Source organism: Meleagris gallopavo, chromosome 2 (genome assembly GCF_000146605.3).
Source record: "Meleagris gallopavo isolate NT-WF06-2002-E0010 breed Aviagen turkey brand Nicholas breeding stock chromosome 2, Turkey_5.1, whole genome shotgun sequence".
Classification (NCBI taxonomy): domain Eukaryota; kingdom Metazoa; phylum Chordata; class Aves; order Galliformes; family Phasianidae; genus Meleagris; species Meleagris gallopavo.
Genome location: NC_015012.2, coordinates 53154435 through 53171710, shown reverse-complemented (window position 1 = coordinate 53171710; position 17276 = coordinate 53154435). Strand labels below are relative to the sequence as shown.

The window sequence follows — 17276 nt, the reverse complement described above, 5'->3', positions numbered from 1 at the left end:
TTTGCTTGTTTGCTTTGTAAAAATAAACAGCACCGGTGAAGGAAGGGAAGGACATGCTTTAGACACACTGGAGGAGTTACAGCCAGAAATCTTGATCTAGCTGATGACCTGCAGATGTATACACGCTCTGTGTTCCAAAGATGAATGAGATTCCATGCTTTACATTCAGAGATCTGTTCCATCCCCACCCCAGTAACATCAGTCTTCAAGCAAAGAACAGATCAACACAGAGGAGACACTACAGGCCCTCAGGAAGATAAATGGAGCAGTCCCTGGATTTGGGATCCCACACTCTGACCCCTAGATCTGCATATCTATTCTAGAGATCTCATGAGCATGTGGCATGTCAGCCACAGCAAGAGCAGAGCAAGCTTGTATTACTCACTTTACTTCTGCATCTGAGTTCTAAGATTGGAAAACAAAATTGTTGGATCACGAGACAAAACCAGAAGCAAACTCAAAACAGCTCACGTTCTGCATATCACCAGGATTCACGATGGCTAATTTTATGTTGCATTTCTTGGAAAACCACTCAGAAGCACAGTAGTTTTAGATGACATTTGCCACGGTCTCCAAAGTCTGCTACAGTTGTTTCAATAATATACATTCTGAGTATTAATACTAGAAGTTTCACATTTGAGCTGGTCAGCAAATCAGATGATTGCTTTTTCAGTAGTTCTGCTTTTTCAGCAGTTCTGCCTTTTCAGCACGCAGTGATGCAGGCACTTACCTCAACATAATCTGTTGGGACAAGTCCTCTTTCTCCTTGGCTGTTTTTCCTTCTAACCACCCTCCACCGACATCCTAAAAAAATAATACAGAAATAGTTTTGCTAGATGGATCCCACAGCATGCTTTAAGCAACTCAGGAGGAAGCACTGTCTTGTTGTCAAGTGCTGAATGCGAGATTCAAAAGACAGTTATGACTACAACAAACACTTAAATCTGCTGAATAAGGAGGTACTCGTTCAAAAGAACACAGACCATATTTGTTTAACAGGACTACTGTGGGCTTTAGGCTTAACAGGCATGAGAAGAAAAAAGTTGATTTTGAGCACTTTCGATCATTCATGCAACCACAGACAATTCTCTTTGCATAAGATACAATAATTTGTGTGCTGTTTCCAAAACATTCATTTTATTCAGCATTATAAAGAGGCAACATGCAAAGAATTAAGCTATTGGTAGCATTTGCATAATCTGGACTTCACCTGCGGAAGCTGCAGATGCGTCCAATAAGTGGCAGCTATAAAACAAGAACATTATGGCTAACCTCAAGGTTCAAAGGCACCTGCCACACAAGATCTGGAAACACTCCTAGTTTACATTTAATATCACTGAGGCATATCTTAGTCTATCAGCTTGGAAAGAACTAAGACAGCTCAGATCTCAGCATGGCATCCTGATATTGGTTTTTGAACACATATTTCACATGCATTTGCAGATAAGCAAAGTCAATTTCAATACAATGCTTTGTGGAATAAGACAGCTATGAGTTAAAAATCAAGCTGCTACTTGAACACAGTTACACGTCAAGTTCATTCATAGGTGAATATTGGAACCATATACGCTATACAGTAGTTACTGAATTTCAGGTTCTTAATTTGCTTTTTAATTGATGTATTTATTTATGCACAATATTTTTTCTTTTACTTAAAAAAAATTATGCAATCCTGCACATAACGAGAGAAGTCTGCTTATGTATTCAAAGATTTAAAATAGTAAAGACCAATCATTTACTGAAATAAACTTTCATTTGCTTTTTTGTTATAGAACTAAATGATCACACAACACCACAAACAACTAGATATCTCAGATTACAAATTCAACTAGTTTGGTTAATCTGCAAGAATAATAATATCTTGAGCCAGAAATCACATTTGTACTGCACTTAATAGCAGTCACAGAATCACAGAACTGTAGGGGGTTGGAACTACTTCTGGAGATCACCAAGTCAAACCTCCCACTAAAGCAGGTTTCTTATAGAGGTCACACAGGAAAGTCCAGATGGGTCTTGAGTATCCCCAGAGAGGGAGACTCCACAGCCTCTCTGGACAACCTGTTCCAGCACTCTGTCACTGGAAAGTTCTTCTCATGTTTGTAAGGAACTTCCTGTATTTCAGTTTATGCCCATTCCCCTTGCTTTGTCACTGCACACCAGCGCATAGATTCGGGCCCCAATCACTTGACTCCTGCACTTCAGATATTCATGAAGTCATGAGATCACCTCTCAGTTTTCTCCAGGCTGAAGAATCCCAGGTCTCTCACCAATGGACTTCTATGATTTCTGCTACTGCTGTCTCTACACTTACCACATAAAAAAAGACCAAGAGCCTTCGTTGCAATCTACCCTACAGTTTAGTCATGGACAGCATGAAATAAGTTTCTACTTTGCTTTGATTATATTGCCTTATCACACAAATGACTTGTTCAGGAAAAACCAGCTTGAGAGCTGTAAACTATTTATTTAGTCCTACCATTGGAAAAAAAAAAATTAAACTCCTGATTTAGTTATTATTTACCTCTGCTCCCACAAAATATCCTGCTGAAGAGGATGCTGGTTCTACTAAGGGTCTGTTTCAAGTATTTATAGCCAGTGGAACTAAAAAGTATCAGGATTATATATGATTATGTTCTTTCAAAAATGTGCTTAGGCTTTTTTACTTCCTATGAACGAGATAATAAAATCTGGCTTCAAAATGAGGATTTGTTTGTTTGAAAAAGAAAGCCTATTCACTGAGCCGTATCACTGAAGATTCAGAAGCATCATCAACTTATACTTACCTTTTAAAGTGTAAGAACTATAAAGGCATGCTGAAATTAATAAATCAAACGTCACTGCTCAAGCATATGATTAATTTAAAATTTCCTTGACAGCATTATCTCAGTATTTTCCCCATTCCTTCACTGTACCTTGCACATACTGCTTTAATTACAAAAGAAAAAAAAAAAAAAAAGAAAAACAAGAGAGTACACACACAGATGTTAAATGCATCACCATCACTAGCTCACCCTTCTGCCCTAGCACTCAGCACTACTTAGATGAAAAAAGTCAAGCAAAAAATTCCAAAGCAATTCCAAAGCGTGTAGGCAAAGTCTGACAGGGCCTCCATTCTCCAGAATTGTGCTCATTGTATTTGTTACCACAACACTGCTGGAAAATTCTTTGGGTTTAGTTCATGTGCTACTTCAGGGGAAGGTAGACAGGGATTTCAGATGCCACCTAGAACATCTTTTCCTTCATTTGCTGGAAATAGGTCAGGACAGTGCACTGAAGCCCTGTTTTTCATTTCTCTTACCGGGTTGGTAATTGTGATGATCTCCCCTTCACTGACGGTCAGCTCGTTGTTTCCAGGCTCAGCAGCAAAGTCGTACATAACACGAGCCTATATGTTAAAAGAAAACAGCAGTGAGTCTTCTGTCACATTCAGAAGATTTAATGGAGGAAGTACGACTTAAATAGCAGAAATAGTGGACATAGAAAGAATAATTTCAACAAGTAGGGAGCTGACAGTTTCTGAATTAGAACCCCAAGTTGAATGTTAACACAGACTTTATGGCATTAAAATCTCCTTAGAGCATGTAAGAGATGATCATTTTAAGATTGGCTGTTTTCTGCTGTCTCCTGAACTGCCTGGACAGGTTTTTTTCCAGGGGAAGAAGGCAGCAAACAATCCAATTAATATTTTCTTCTACGAGACACATTTCAACTCCAGTTTGGGTAAAGGGGACTGTTTCATAGAGTAAGCAATTTGGCCAAAGGATACCAAGCGTTACTGCAGATGTGGGTACACAAGAAGTAAGATGTAAAATTATGTTCTAAAATTCTTTTTAAACAGGAGGAACTATGCAAATGCACATAATGAGAGTAGCCTGTTATATATTGACTGGAGCAAGGGGAAAAAATAACCCAACCACCTAATTATTAAGTTTTTAGACACAATACCTTCAACATGTATTGAATTTAGTCTTATGCTCCTTAAAAAATTGTTTGAAACACTAACAAAGCTGTCTAGTGTTTAAAGAACAGTTCTGCTTTATATACTATGCCACAATTGTATGTAAGACTATATTCCCAAACACCTTTTCATTGCTTTCTATTAAATTCCAATTTAAAGCAGAAAAGACCTTCAGGAATAACGAAGTGATTATATTTATTTTTCTACAAATTGTTGAAATTGATGCAGAGAACATCTGACAAAAACACGTATAATTCATCCAAGAACCTTAAGGGAAGATCTAGCATAAAAGTTTTAGCCTGTCATTTAAAGTGGCATATTAGATAAACTTTAAATCTGATCAAGCAAGAGAGCAAGAAACCCTTTATCTAAACTAATCTTTCTTGGAAATAGAACTCATAATACTACAAGAACTTACAAATAATAGAAGCCTCTGTTGTGTTATCTCAAGTCTCCATGTTAGCCAGGTGCCCCAGAAGTAATCAATACATTATTTCATCTGATTGATAACAACAGCGAAGTATTACAGAGCAGCAAAACAGAAAGCAAGACTGCTGGTCAGGAAAACCGAGGTGTTAGCAGACAGCGCTAATAACTGTAACAAAAAGCTTTTCTTCTCCAGCTAAAATACCAATGTATAAACTCAGTTATAAGAAAAAAAATGAAGATTTATGGTTGTATAGGAAGGTCTCTAAAACTGGTAACACAAGCATTGCTTTACAGGCCCCCCAGTTCACAGAATGATCAACTAAGAAAAGAAACCATCTCCCCATTAGCTCCTCCGGGAGCAGCAGAAAGTCTGATTTGAAGAAACACATCATTTTCTCCAGCCTATCTGCAAGACTATCATATCACTATCAACACACATGCTTTTAGTTTGTGTGTAGTACTTCAAGTAGTACAGATGGCATTAAGTTCATGCTTAAAAAGAGAGTTCACCAGAACACGTGCAATTTTATTAGTCTTCAGAAGTGGTACAACATCCTACAGCAATGACCTGACTGGAAAGCTAAAATACTTGTGTAATAACCTTGAGATCAGGTGCAAATACTTCATTCCCTAATGACTTGTTCAGAGAAATCTGGAAGAATTCAGCATGTATGGAAGAAAAGAGGAAGACAGATGCATAGGATTTAATAAAGTTCTTGTGTCATGTCTACCCACTCACTTGCTCCAGATTCCTATTTCACTGATACTAGAAGAAAGGGGGGAAAAAAAGAAAAAACCAACAACACTCAGGTTTTCCCTTGCTGCACTTTGACAAATTGAAAGAACTCTGGCACTAAAAAAATGGATTATTGTAAAAACACTTGGCATTTGAGATATGTTTGCAATTTGATCTGTATATCAATAACCCAAATATATTCCTCAGTGGTTTTTTATTATTATTATTTTTACTTTTTGCTGGTACTCTCCCTCTTGCTTCATTTATAGAACACAGCAAATCCTCTAAATAAGTAACAGTTGCCACGCTGGGCTGCATTAGGCCCAGCACTGCCACTGGGCAAGGAAATGGGTTGTATGGCACTGCTCTGCTCTGTGCAGCCTCACTGCACAGTGCAGAGCAGTGCAGTGTGTGGCAGCAGCCTCACTGTGTGTGGATTTGGGCACCATAACATAGGAAGGACACAAAGCTATCAATGAGGGGTCCAAAGGGTTACAAAGATGGTGATGGGTCTGAAGAGAAAACTGTAGGAGGAGCAGTCGAGGTCCCTGTATTTGCTCAGCCCAGAGCAGAGGAGCTGAAGAGAGGCCTCATGGCAGCTGCAGCTCCTCACAGGGAGCGGAGGGGCAGCTCTGAGCTCTGCTCTCTGTGACAGCCACAGGGCCTGAGGGAACGGCATGGAGCTGTGTGAGGGGAGGGACAGGCTGGGTGTCAGGAAAAGCTTCTTCACCAGCAGGGAGGTTGGTGGGCATGGCACAGGCTCCCCAGGGCAGTGGGCATGGCCCCAAGTGTCAAAGTTCAAGGAGCATTCGGACATCACTTTTAGGCACAGGTTTGAATTTTGGTGGTGTTGTGTGGAGCCAGGGGTTGGGCATGATGAACCTTGTGGGTCCCTTCCAACTCAGAGTATTCTGTAAATCTATGACCAATTGTGCTCATAGCTTTTAAAGTAGGTTGCCTATCTAAGCCCACGCTGGTAAGCGATCCATCCTTTATCATTCTGTTCAAGTATATACAATGAACGCCATGCATTACAGCACGAAATTTGGAAAATATCAGTGGCACCCACACAAAATTTGATCATATCTTTGAAAATACTTTCCTCATGGATAAGACTTCTACGAAAAAAAGATCTTGCATTATGCTGCAGATTCATGTGTTTCAGCCACACGCTAAAGTTTAAAAAACTTGTATCACAAGATGACAGCTTCCCTAAGATAAATAAGGGCAGCACACACTACAAAGAAAATAACCAGAAAAGGTTCAAAGTATGAAATTCCTCTAATAAATGCACACCTTCCTTTTAGTAGTTAGCACATTAGTCAGAGCTTCAGTTATTTAGTATGGCACTTTTCAAGGGATAGAGATTCACAAGGTTGGTCTCCTTCAAAAAGAGACTGTGGCTCATGGGTGCTCTCCAGCTTCACGTCCTAGTTCCCATGCTGCTGGGAGCAGTAGCTTCCAGATTCATAGAGAGAAGATCAAATTCCCTATTTCTTTTCTGGAAAGTAACTGGGGCAGATAAATCTTTTCAAAGAAATTAGCAACACGCTAGAGAAGCAGAAATCATAATTTGGGAAGCCTGGTGAAATGTCTACAGAAGAAAAAGAGAAAAAGAACTAGCTGCAAATAATTCCATTCAGAAATAGCTAGTATTTCTTCCTACCACACTGCTGCCATTCCCAAGGGATATGTGACAAGGCTAAAAATTAGAACAATTAGTATCCAAAGTCAACAGGAAAAAAAATGCTTTAGAAACAGAGGTAAGAGCCATCCCATTTCTTTCCCACCTCAGAGTATTGAATATACCACCTTCCTTCCAACAGTAGCATCATTCAGATTTATTTAACCTTCTTCCCTCTTTATTCTAAAACCCAGGTTCATCCAAAAGCTGTTACATACCCCAGGACTGAATAGTTTTTCACTGCAGCAACAGCAGTATCTGGTGCTGTGATTTAACAAAACTCTTTGTTTTAGTCCATACATCACAATTATACCAGACTGCCATGTTAAGTGTATATTTGGATAATCTAAGCAGAAATATTAAGTATCTCTTAAAGTGCTTATGCCTCTGAGCCTGGAAAGGCAGCTACTTTCTGTCTTGCCTCAAGTACAGAAATCTCTACACGTGTTTCTCTTACAGGCATTCCCAGGAGACAAGAAGCAAACAAAATCACAGGTGGAAGGACTCTAAGAACACTGTCTCCATCTTCCTCCAGAAACCTTACCTTAAGAATTCAAGAAATTATACACTGTTTTGGAAACCAAAATTTAAATGATAACGAGTTATTACAAAGCAAATTAAAATGATGCTGATCTTTTTAAACTAATAAAATGCAGATTGAGAAAACGCACATTGCCTGTACAATGCCAGGTATTGCAGTTTCTGTATGTGTGTCATGTATCTACCTAGACAAACCTACCAGTGTGAGGATACTAAAACTACCTCTTCAAACATGGTTTAACACCATAATTTTATTAAACTGTAAGTAAAAACTAAAATTTGATTTGTCCAATAAAGATGCTTTTTCTCTACTGACAAATTGGGGTGGGTTTTTTGTTTGTTTTTTGTTTGTTTTTTGTTTGTTTTCTTTTCAAGATCAGAATTAAAGCAAATTCATCCAGAAAGTGAGATCATAACATTCAGATGTCATTACTCTAAGTTCCCTCACCAGCTGCAGCTCCACAAATACTCTATAAACTCAAACCGAAAAATGTGTCTCTTGACCTGCTGGCTCACTTTCTTCTGAGCAATTTTTCAACTGTAAAATAGCTCAATAGCCTGCAGCTACTCATTTGGAAGTAACAACACTGACTATAAGCACATTAAAAGCAAATTAAATACAGATAAAAAGCTAAGAAACAAGGACATGCATCATTTTGTCCTGCTAATAAAAAGATGCTTGTTATAGAGGAAACAGAGCAGGGAACTCCTCCCTTCATCCAGTAAGCTGCACGTGCCTCCAGTACTTCAGGCAGACACGTGATCCAGTGTACACACTGGATTAAAAGCTCTGCCTGGCAACCCAAGGGAATGGTTAACAGAGCAGAAAGTTTCCAAAAGGCACAGGGGGAAAAGTTTGAAGTGTTTATGAGGTAAGATTCCCATGAAAATACATGAGGCTTAAACCACCAGCACTTGTAGAACTAGCATTAAGGGTGTAGTAAGCATACCTTACAACTACTTCTAAATGCTAGTCTGTAAGAAAGAAGTGACTAGGCAAGTTTTGAAGTGCTGAAGATACTTAAAAAATATTTTCTCTAAACATAAAGACAATGACATTAACCTTCCTCAGTAACTCATGCTCTTCTCGGGTGAGGACAGATCAGCTCTTCTGACCTTAGAGACAGCAAGCTACTGAACAGGACTGAACTGTCTTGCTAAAAAATATCTTTCTATCTATCTATCAGGAAAGACGCTCCCCACACATCCACAGCTGATAAATTTTGAAAGTTCTTCACAGCTCTTGGCACAGATTCTTTCTAAGGAAAGCTAACTATTTGCACACAACTGCATTTACAAACCAGAAAATAAGGAGACCGCTTAAATCCTCACAGTGAGCAGCAGTCTGGTGAAAGAATCAAACTCAAGTACAGTACAGGCAGCTGAGGAAGGGTCAATCTACTGAGATACCACAGCAGAGCAGACCTGAGACTAGAGGAGCCCTTCAGATACTTCCAGCTGCTTACAGATAGAAGGGAAGACTGAAATTCAGGTGAGTCCAGCACTTTTTTGATAGTAGTTTTTAAAAGCAGCATTCAGATGGTGGTACTTTCAACACAGACATAACACATTTGGAACTTTTACTCATAGAATCCTATTAGAAAGGTGCAGTTACCCTTGGTGGTGCCCATACAGACATACTGATGGGGCGACAGGGAACCAGATGACGGAATCCCACACCCAAGCAGTATAGAAGCAGGGTAAACTCAGTTGCAGAAATACATGCAAGACTCCCATGTGATTTTAGAGATGTTTCCAAATCCTGACTCAGATTCTCCAGTTAAGCATGTCTGAGCATTCCACTGCATTAGGTGCTTAAACTAGGTATTATTTCTCTCTTAAAGCATTACTTATGAACCAGCTATCAATTAGCAAATTACTGCAGATAGTAGGGAACTCCCACTCTATCAGAAGACATTTTTCTAAACCAATTTACCACACTTCTCTAAGTGCCCATATTTTCCTTTCTAAACACAAATCTATACCAAGTCTCCAAATGGACTACAGATTAAAAAGCTTCCAAACTGAGAAGATTAATTCTGGTTACACCAGCACACGCAACCGGAGCAAGCACTGCATGACTGTTCCACAGGTGTTAGGCAGGATACATTTATCTCAAGTGCAATCAAAATCTCCGTCCAGATTCAATCACTATTGTGCCTCTGCAGTCAAACTACCCATGCTCACAACTCTCTGCTGAACAGAAGTGTAACTGTGTGCTTCAGAAGCCTGCCATGTTGATCCTCCTGGTATCAGCCTGAGATCTCCGAACAGGCAGCGTTAAACCCTTGCAATCCTGTCCCCAGAGAACAAAACTAGGAAGAGGTAAAGGTTTCAGAAAAAAGTAGCAACGTTCACCAATAAACACTGCCATATTGTGACCTACTCATTAAGACAGCTTGCAGTCACACAAGAGCGCTTCTTCTACGCAAGGAGATTATAAAACAGTAATTAATCCCAATAATTAGAGACATGCACAGTTTCACTAAGGTAATCTAATGAACTTCAAGCCTTTTCAGACTCACCACACTGTTACAGGTGGTGCATCTCAATGCACCAGCTGTACATGGCAATCTAAAGACAAAGGAAGGACTATCAAAGCAATCAACCTGCATGCAAAAAAGATGCTACTTCAAATAAAACTTGACTTTGATTCAATGCATTCTAATACAGACCAGCTTACAGCCATTTTAAGCTTTTCTGTTGACAGAGTATAAAAGCACAAGCCCCCATAAAGTTACAACCCAGTCTCTGTAATCAGCAGTTCACATAAGAAGACATTAGACCTCGCCAGAGCACACCAAGCAATTGTTCCGGACATCAGTCACCTACTTTGTATCTGTCACTTATAAAGGATATACTGGCAGAAGAAATCAAAGAAAGCAAGCCTGAACTGCAGTTTCCTTGCAAGTGGCTAGAAAACTTGGAAGTTTGGTAAGATATGACCAAGCTGTTGATACAACTACAATTAAACTCCCATATACAAACTTCCAAGAATATGGTCTACCTATCCTCAGTAAGAAAGGTTCTTAGTTTTTCATTCTGTAAGCAACCATTTTTATAAGACAAACGTAGAGCTAGTAAGGGAGGAAATGATAGTATTGCTGAAAAAATTGTGCTAAAACTAAATACTGACCACACTAGTTTATGGTACCGTGATTTTCAGTTCACCTCCCCAGAGCTTTTTTAAAATTCAGTGGAGGAGATAAAACATTTAAGCTTAATTCCCAGATCTGATCAAGTTCTATGACAAAATGAAGAGCTTCATCAGTCATGGCCTTGGTGCTGCTGAAAGGTGAACTGTATTGGCTGGGCTCTGTGGCACCCCAGGACTTAAATAAGACCTAGGAAGAACAACAAATGTAATAGCGTTATCAAGTGTCTTCATGACAAAGGAGGGGAAAGAAATTCTCATACAGAAGAGAGAACCATTTTAAAGCCACCCTAAGAGAACTGTTCAGTTTTTTTCTTGAAAACTAGCCATTTTTGTTGTATCAGCCAGGAAAACCAATATTTTACTTGATTTAAACTAGAATCAAGAGTACAACTTATTTTTGCCCTGAACACTGATAACTGTAATCTCTAAATGCTGAGAAAAAGAGAGCAAGTTCAAAACCTACTGTGTATAAACAGAGATAGCATACGAAGACACAAAATAAAACATAACCATTCCTCTGCCAAGGAGGAGCAGATGGCAAGTCAGAGCAGAAGTCAGCAACACAGAGATGAGTTGCAAGAAAATAACAGTCACTGGCTGTACACAAGTCCCACACTGCATAAGAGTGGGACTGAGGGATTTCACCTGGGCCAGTCCCACTCGCAGAAAACCCAGGTCAGGCACCGCTGCGTACCCAGAAGCAGCTGTGATGCTCAGGCTCTCCAGGGACCTGCCTAAAGCTGTGCTGCCAGCACCTCTGTATAGCCCCCTCCTCCTTCCAGCCGTACTTTGCATACTGGAAAACCCTCCTGTAAAGTAGCTTCCTTTAACACCCAGGGGAAGCTCTGCCTATAGCCTCCTTTTGAAGAGCTGCTCTAAAATACAGGAGAAAATTAGAATTTTTACTAACAAAAAACCCACTGGTTTGACCTTACCTAGCGGACTTACTGCGAGCACGCCCTCTCAGCAGCAGCACCCAGGGCTGTCCCTTCGCCCTTCACACCACACCATGTCCTGAACCTCCCCTCCCTGAGAGCAGCTGGGCCAGCCTGCATGTGGGCAACTCCTTTCATGAGTAGCTGCATCTCATGCCCTTTTCCTTTTAAGAGCTGTGGGTTTCAGAGGATGAATTGTCAAAGTTAAGATGAATTGTCAAAATTAAACAATTCTGTTTTTAATTGCTTCTTTTGCTTTTTTTTTTTTTTTTTGGCAGATGTTCCTTAGCCATATGAAGCTCAATGAGAAAAACTGCTTTGGAAAAAACGATAAGACTCAGAGCTCCAGTGCAATTTTCCAGTAAGCAACACGCACAGCCTTCTTCTCTTCGGTAGCACTGAAACTTTGCTAGTGGAATTAGGGTCCTAAGAACGCTTTGCGTTTTAAACTTGGAGTGACTTGGGAAGCTCCTTTTTGATCACAAATCGCTGACAACGCTGAGATAAAACTAAATGAATTAACGGCAATGATTAACTAAATGAATTAACGGCACAAGCTCTGATTTTTCACCCCTCTCAGAAAAGTTTGAAGTGAAGCTGAGTGACCTTCCAATTGCAAAGCATGCCTTGAAATAGGAAAGTTTTAGCTTTACACGTAGACCACTGCAGCAGCTATTTAACGTAAATAATTCCAGTCATCTCAGCGTTGATCGGTCTTACTGCAGTGCTGGCCGAAACAAATCACTCCCACTGTTTTACAGTCCCTACGACCTGCTTTTGCAATGCTCTGCAGCGCTGCTTCCAGCACTTGTGTTGCAATTGCACGTAAATACAATGCAGGATGGAACTAATCCATTTAAAATAGCAAAATTCCCATATCATTTCCCCTCTGTAAATTTTCATTTCTGAAATGTGCCAGCCATCCTAATCAAATACAGAAGTTTTCATAAACAGAACAACGTGGGGATGTTCATATTGAAAGCGATTTTTGAAGGCATTAAGAACAGAGGTTCTAAAAGAGGAAGACAATTTGCAAAGGAAAACATGGAAAGAATGGAGTAAAATAACCTTCATTCCAAAGCCACAGTTAACTGTAAAGACTTCTTGCTGAAATGATGCTGATATGTGGAAAAATCAGACCAGAATGAAAATCTGAATCACTTGCTCTATAAGACCAGATGACGCTCATAACATCTGATACCAGAGTTCCTTCTCTCTCACTGCTGTAATTGTATTTTTAAATGACGACCTCTGGTAATGAGTCTCTGATGACTCAATGCCCAGGTACTTAAAATAGCTTTGAAAAACTGAGTCAGAGGAATCATTACCAGAGCATAACATCATACAGAACCTCAGCACCCTGCCAGCTTGCCAGCCCAAGAGCTGGCTCTCATATGAGAAGCCTTGCACTAACAATTGCTGGAATGTAAAGTAACTCACTTGTCACTGAACTTTTAAAAGACCTCAAGGTTAAAGACAGAAGAATGGAAAAATCTGTACCTTTACAAAAAATGATGGTATTATTTCTTGTGTTGCTGAGCTCATCCTAATATCTCATTGTAACAATAAGTCATGTATTTGAGGTAAATAAGCATTACCTCAAAGCATTTTCACCTTCTCTTACACTATTGTTACCACTTTTAAAAAGTCCCAAGAAGTATTTTCACATCTACTTAATTATAGCTTAACAAAACCTTTTCATGAGATTAAGACCATTAAGCCAAAATGACTACTTAACCTAACGAGTTTTGTTCCATCACATCCTAAGTTTATAAATGAAATCATTGTCAATTAAGTCTTGCTTTGCTGAATTTAAGCAGTGGAACATGCCAGTCTTGTTACAAACCGATTCACATAGCATAGTGATAAGTATATATATAGTGATAGTATATATATAGTGATAGTATATATATAGTGATAGTATATATATAGTGATAGTATATATATAGTGATAGTATAAGTTCATCCCAACTCACTGATAATATTAAGATTGATTAATTGAATATTTTCAAAGATACAATTTCCCAGAACAGGCTCTGTACTGTCAAAGCCAGGACAATACAAAAGGCAGACTTGCATAATGCAAAGTTTGGAGCACTTGGCACAGAGGGATATTTCCCTTCCCAGCTGCAAATCAGAACAAAGAATTGTTTCTGCCTGATTCATTGTGTAAACATACAAACAGCTTCACAACGATAGGAACAAAAATGTGAGACTTCTGTTGGTGAGACTTACACGAGTAGGAGAGCAGAAAAAAAAAAAGATAATCTATATTCTATTTTTTCCTATCTGGTATTTTCAGACATAAAACAATCTTCCCTCAGCACAAGTAGAAGAATCATGCTAAATTCAAATACATCTAGCTAATGACATTCACAAAAGCTATTCCAAAGCCCTAAACTGCAAAAATTTATTAGTTATATCTGTTTTCTTTTAAGAACAAAATATCCAGCCTAAGATCTTTCACATCAGTGGACTTCTTCCCCTGAATAAGGGCCCAGACCTATTGACAGAATCATAAACAAATAAAGAAGAGTTCCTGAAGTAGACACGCCAGTGAAGAATCAAGAACATCATGATGAAATAACAGGTGTCCCTAATGTTACAAAGTAAAAATGGTAGATTTTTGGAGTCAAACTTAGTGAAGGTTACCAATACCTGCCTGGCTCGCTTGTAAAAGTAACTTCACCAACTTCAACAGCACTTCTATAAATCAGTTGACCAGCTCCAAGCTCTATCTCCACTTTAAACATTAAACCCCACATTGTTTAGCAGTGCAGGTTCCATCCACACACACTCACCTACCAAATTCCCTCAATATCATCCTGAAATTCTGGCTTCACAAAAGGCAGAGCATTAGCTTTTGCAAGAAATGGATTTGCCTACCTTTTTAAACAAACACCTCTAAATATAGATGACAGTAGGGAGCACATTATTAAAAGTCAGCATATCACTTCCTGACATTCGTGGCTCTCCCTATTCAGTGAACCTCAAAAACAAAAGAAAGGGTATGAGTAAAGCTAGAACTTTGCAAACTGAAGCAGGGAAAGAGGAAAGGCCAAAGAAGTCAAGACGGAAAGCACAGAAGCATTAAGAATGAGAGAACCTGACTGGCAACTTTTTTTAAGCATCTATCAGAGACATACATTTATACATCATTTTCTTTGTAACTGGGTTTTGGAAATTTTTTAAGCTTCATTACACACTTTTAAGCTCAAGCTCGTTTTGCCTTTTTATTGCACAGTCAAGAATTAGGAATTAGTAAATTCAACTCCATTAATGAAGGAAACATCCAGGCTAACATATCCAGTGTATCAGTTCTTAAACACGGATGTGCCTATCTCTTATGTTTGGTTCAGTTAAATTGCTGTGAAATTTGGGAAGCTGGGATCCCCTAAACAACACAATTTTATTTATTTATTTTAAAGCTTGCCTCAGCTTTTAGAGCATGGCCTTGAGCAAGCCCTTAGGAAACCAGAAAGGCCGCTGCCAAGTTACAGTTAAGTATCCAGCTAACCTAAGAACTGCCACCAGAAGTCTCACATCCACTGTTTTCCGCTCTCCAGTTATATTCCCAGCCTTCACTGTGAATGTCTCCCCCTCTGCACTTGCACCAAACCTTTTGCATCTGCTCTGAGCAAACTTTTACCTACTTCATTAGATGGAAATGGACAAAACTTTTCCACTGCTCTCCCTCAGTTAATCTTTTGCTATTTTAGCAAGTTATAGTCACTCAAGGACAGGTCTGACAAGCATTAGTGTCAACAGAGGGTCAGCACAAGGAGGGAGCAGCAGCGATTGCGAGGCCAGCTCCCACCACTAGACTGAATCCCCACAGTCCTCAGGAGATGTGGGGCCTGCAGTATCCCTGCCCTGCTGACAGTTAACTAATACATCAGGAGAGCATCAATAGAGGCTTTTTTTTCCTTTCTTTTTTTGCATGAAAATAGTAGTTATTTCCCCAGAAGGTTTTAGTATTTCAGTGAGAAAACTCATGAGCTTAAATGGTGCAGGGAAGAGCTAGGAGATGATGAGATTAAACCACATCTTCAGAGCACTGTGGGAACTTAAACCGCACGGTTTATCACAGAGGAAGGCAAGAAGACTGGCCAGAGTTCACAAACAAATTACAGAAGAAATGCCATTTTCTCCTCATAAAGTACATTCTAGTTTAAACAGGAGTTAGTTCAGGAAGCACAGACAGCCTGTGCAGTACAGGCCGCGCCTGACTGCCAGTCATCCCCACCAGCTATACAGGTTGTCACGTCATGGATGTTTCTGAAATTCACACTCCAGGTGACCAACTACAGTTCAATTCTGTCAACATTTTCTTGTATAATTCTGATATGCTTCAGAAGGAGAACAAGTGGAAGGTGGCAAACATATCTGCAACTTCAAAAGGAAAACAATTTCCAAGCGAAATGGTTACTTGTTAGTTGGCTGAGTTCCTAAAGGCTGTTTACTGAGCCTGTCACTCCCTTACACCGTTAAAAAAAGGTATCCTTTATTACAGCTGACATTTGAACAAGTTCAGCAAATTAAAATCCACAGTAGGATAATTAGCTGAAAGGGACCTAACTCACGGGTGAAGCTTAAAGAAAATAAAGAAAGCTTCTCTTCAGCAATGCTGTGTTAACAGCTAATTGAGATAATACTATTAAAAAGAAACATGTCAAGATTTTGCTATCACTTCCCAATTTTAACATGCAAATAAATTACTCTTTCTTGCAAAGTGTGAAAAATAAATGAAAAAATCTTGTACCACCTGATTTCAATACAGTTCTGGCTGGTATATGAGAAATGACATGTCCTTTATTCTAAGGCCATAATGACTGCAACAATTAATTTCACAAAAAGTGAAGTGAAAGCTTCCATATATATGCATAAAACGTCATGAGATCTCACAAGGATAGATGCTGTAGCCCAAAGTGAGGTAAAAAAAAAAATCAAAAAACATAAACCATTTGAGCACAGTGCCTGCTTAGCATACCGTGTATTATGCTTTACATCCACACCTGTAATTTTATTTTTATTGCTACCTGCAGTAGTTACGTGTGTAGTTGTGTGAGTAGTTACACATGATTCAGACACAGCCCTCAAATCAGTGGAAACCACCAATAATAAAACTAAGTCCATTAACAATATTCTAAAAACCTGTACAGGCCATAAATTTCACTATATTAATTCAACTGCATTAATGATGTTGAAACCTACACCACTTCTCGGGTGCATCTAAAAAGGTTTACTGAAACATGAGTGAGTAACCCTCTGCTCAGACAGCTGGAGACTGTTACTTAGCCATCAAATCCTACCCACTGAAGATGCGGGAATTCTCTGATACTGAGAAACACCACACAAGCAGCGTGCTATACGACAGGTGCCTCGGCAAAACAAAAAGTGTTTGCATGGCTGGGCAAGTTTCAGAATCAGATCAGTCTGAAAGTATTACTTCAAATACCAAAAAGCCTCTTGGAATATTTAGACAGCTTAGAGATGACGCTTACCCATCTACACGAGCAGAGACAAAACAGCACCGCCACTTTCATCAACCAGTATAGTAAATAAGTATTGTTAATTTAGAAAGATACCGGTTTCGGATAGGATGGGCTAATTTTGACTGTTGCGTTAATAGCAGATACTGTTGAAGAACAACGCAAAACAATTTCACTTCCTCCTTTTTTTTTCCCCCTACCAATCAGACCCTGCGACTCTTAGAGCAAGACGCACGCCGCAGCCCTGGAGAGCTGCCCCGGCCCTCACGGCCACCACGGCACGCAGCTCCTTGTGCGGAGCAGCCCTCAGCCCCCCGCCCCTCAGCCCGGCCGCTGCCGCACGGC

At 39.6% G+C, this 17276-nt stretch overlaps 1 long non-coding RNA gene across 1 annotated transcript; it reads right to left on the bottom strand.

Annotated features, from left to right (window-relative positions):
* Window positions 1-779: 779 nt before the first annotated feature.
* LOC109366090 lies at window positions 780-17071 on the bottom strand. Its single transcript, XR_002112157.2, has 3 exons — window positions 16944-17071; window positions 3299-3385; window positions 780-804 (listed from the first exon to the last, which is right to left on the bottom strand). It is a non-coding gene; the product is annotated as an uncharacterized LOC109366090 (long non-coding RNA).
* Window positions 17072-17276: the final 205 nt, after the last annotated feature.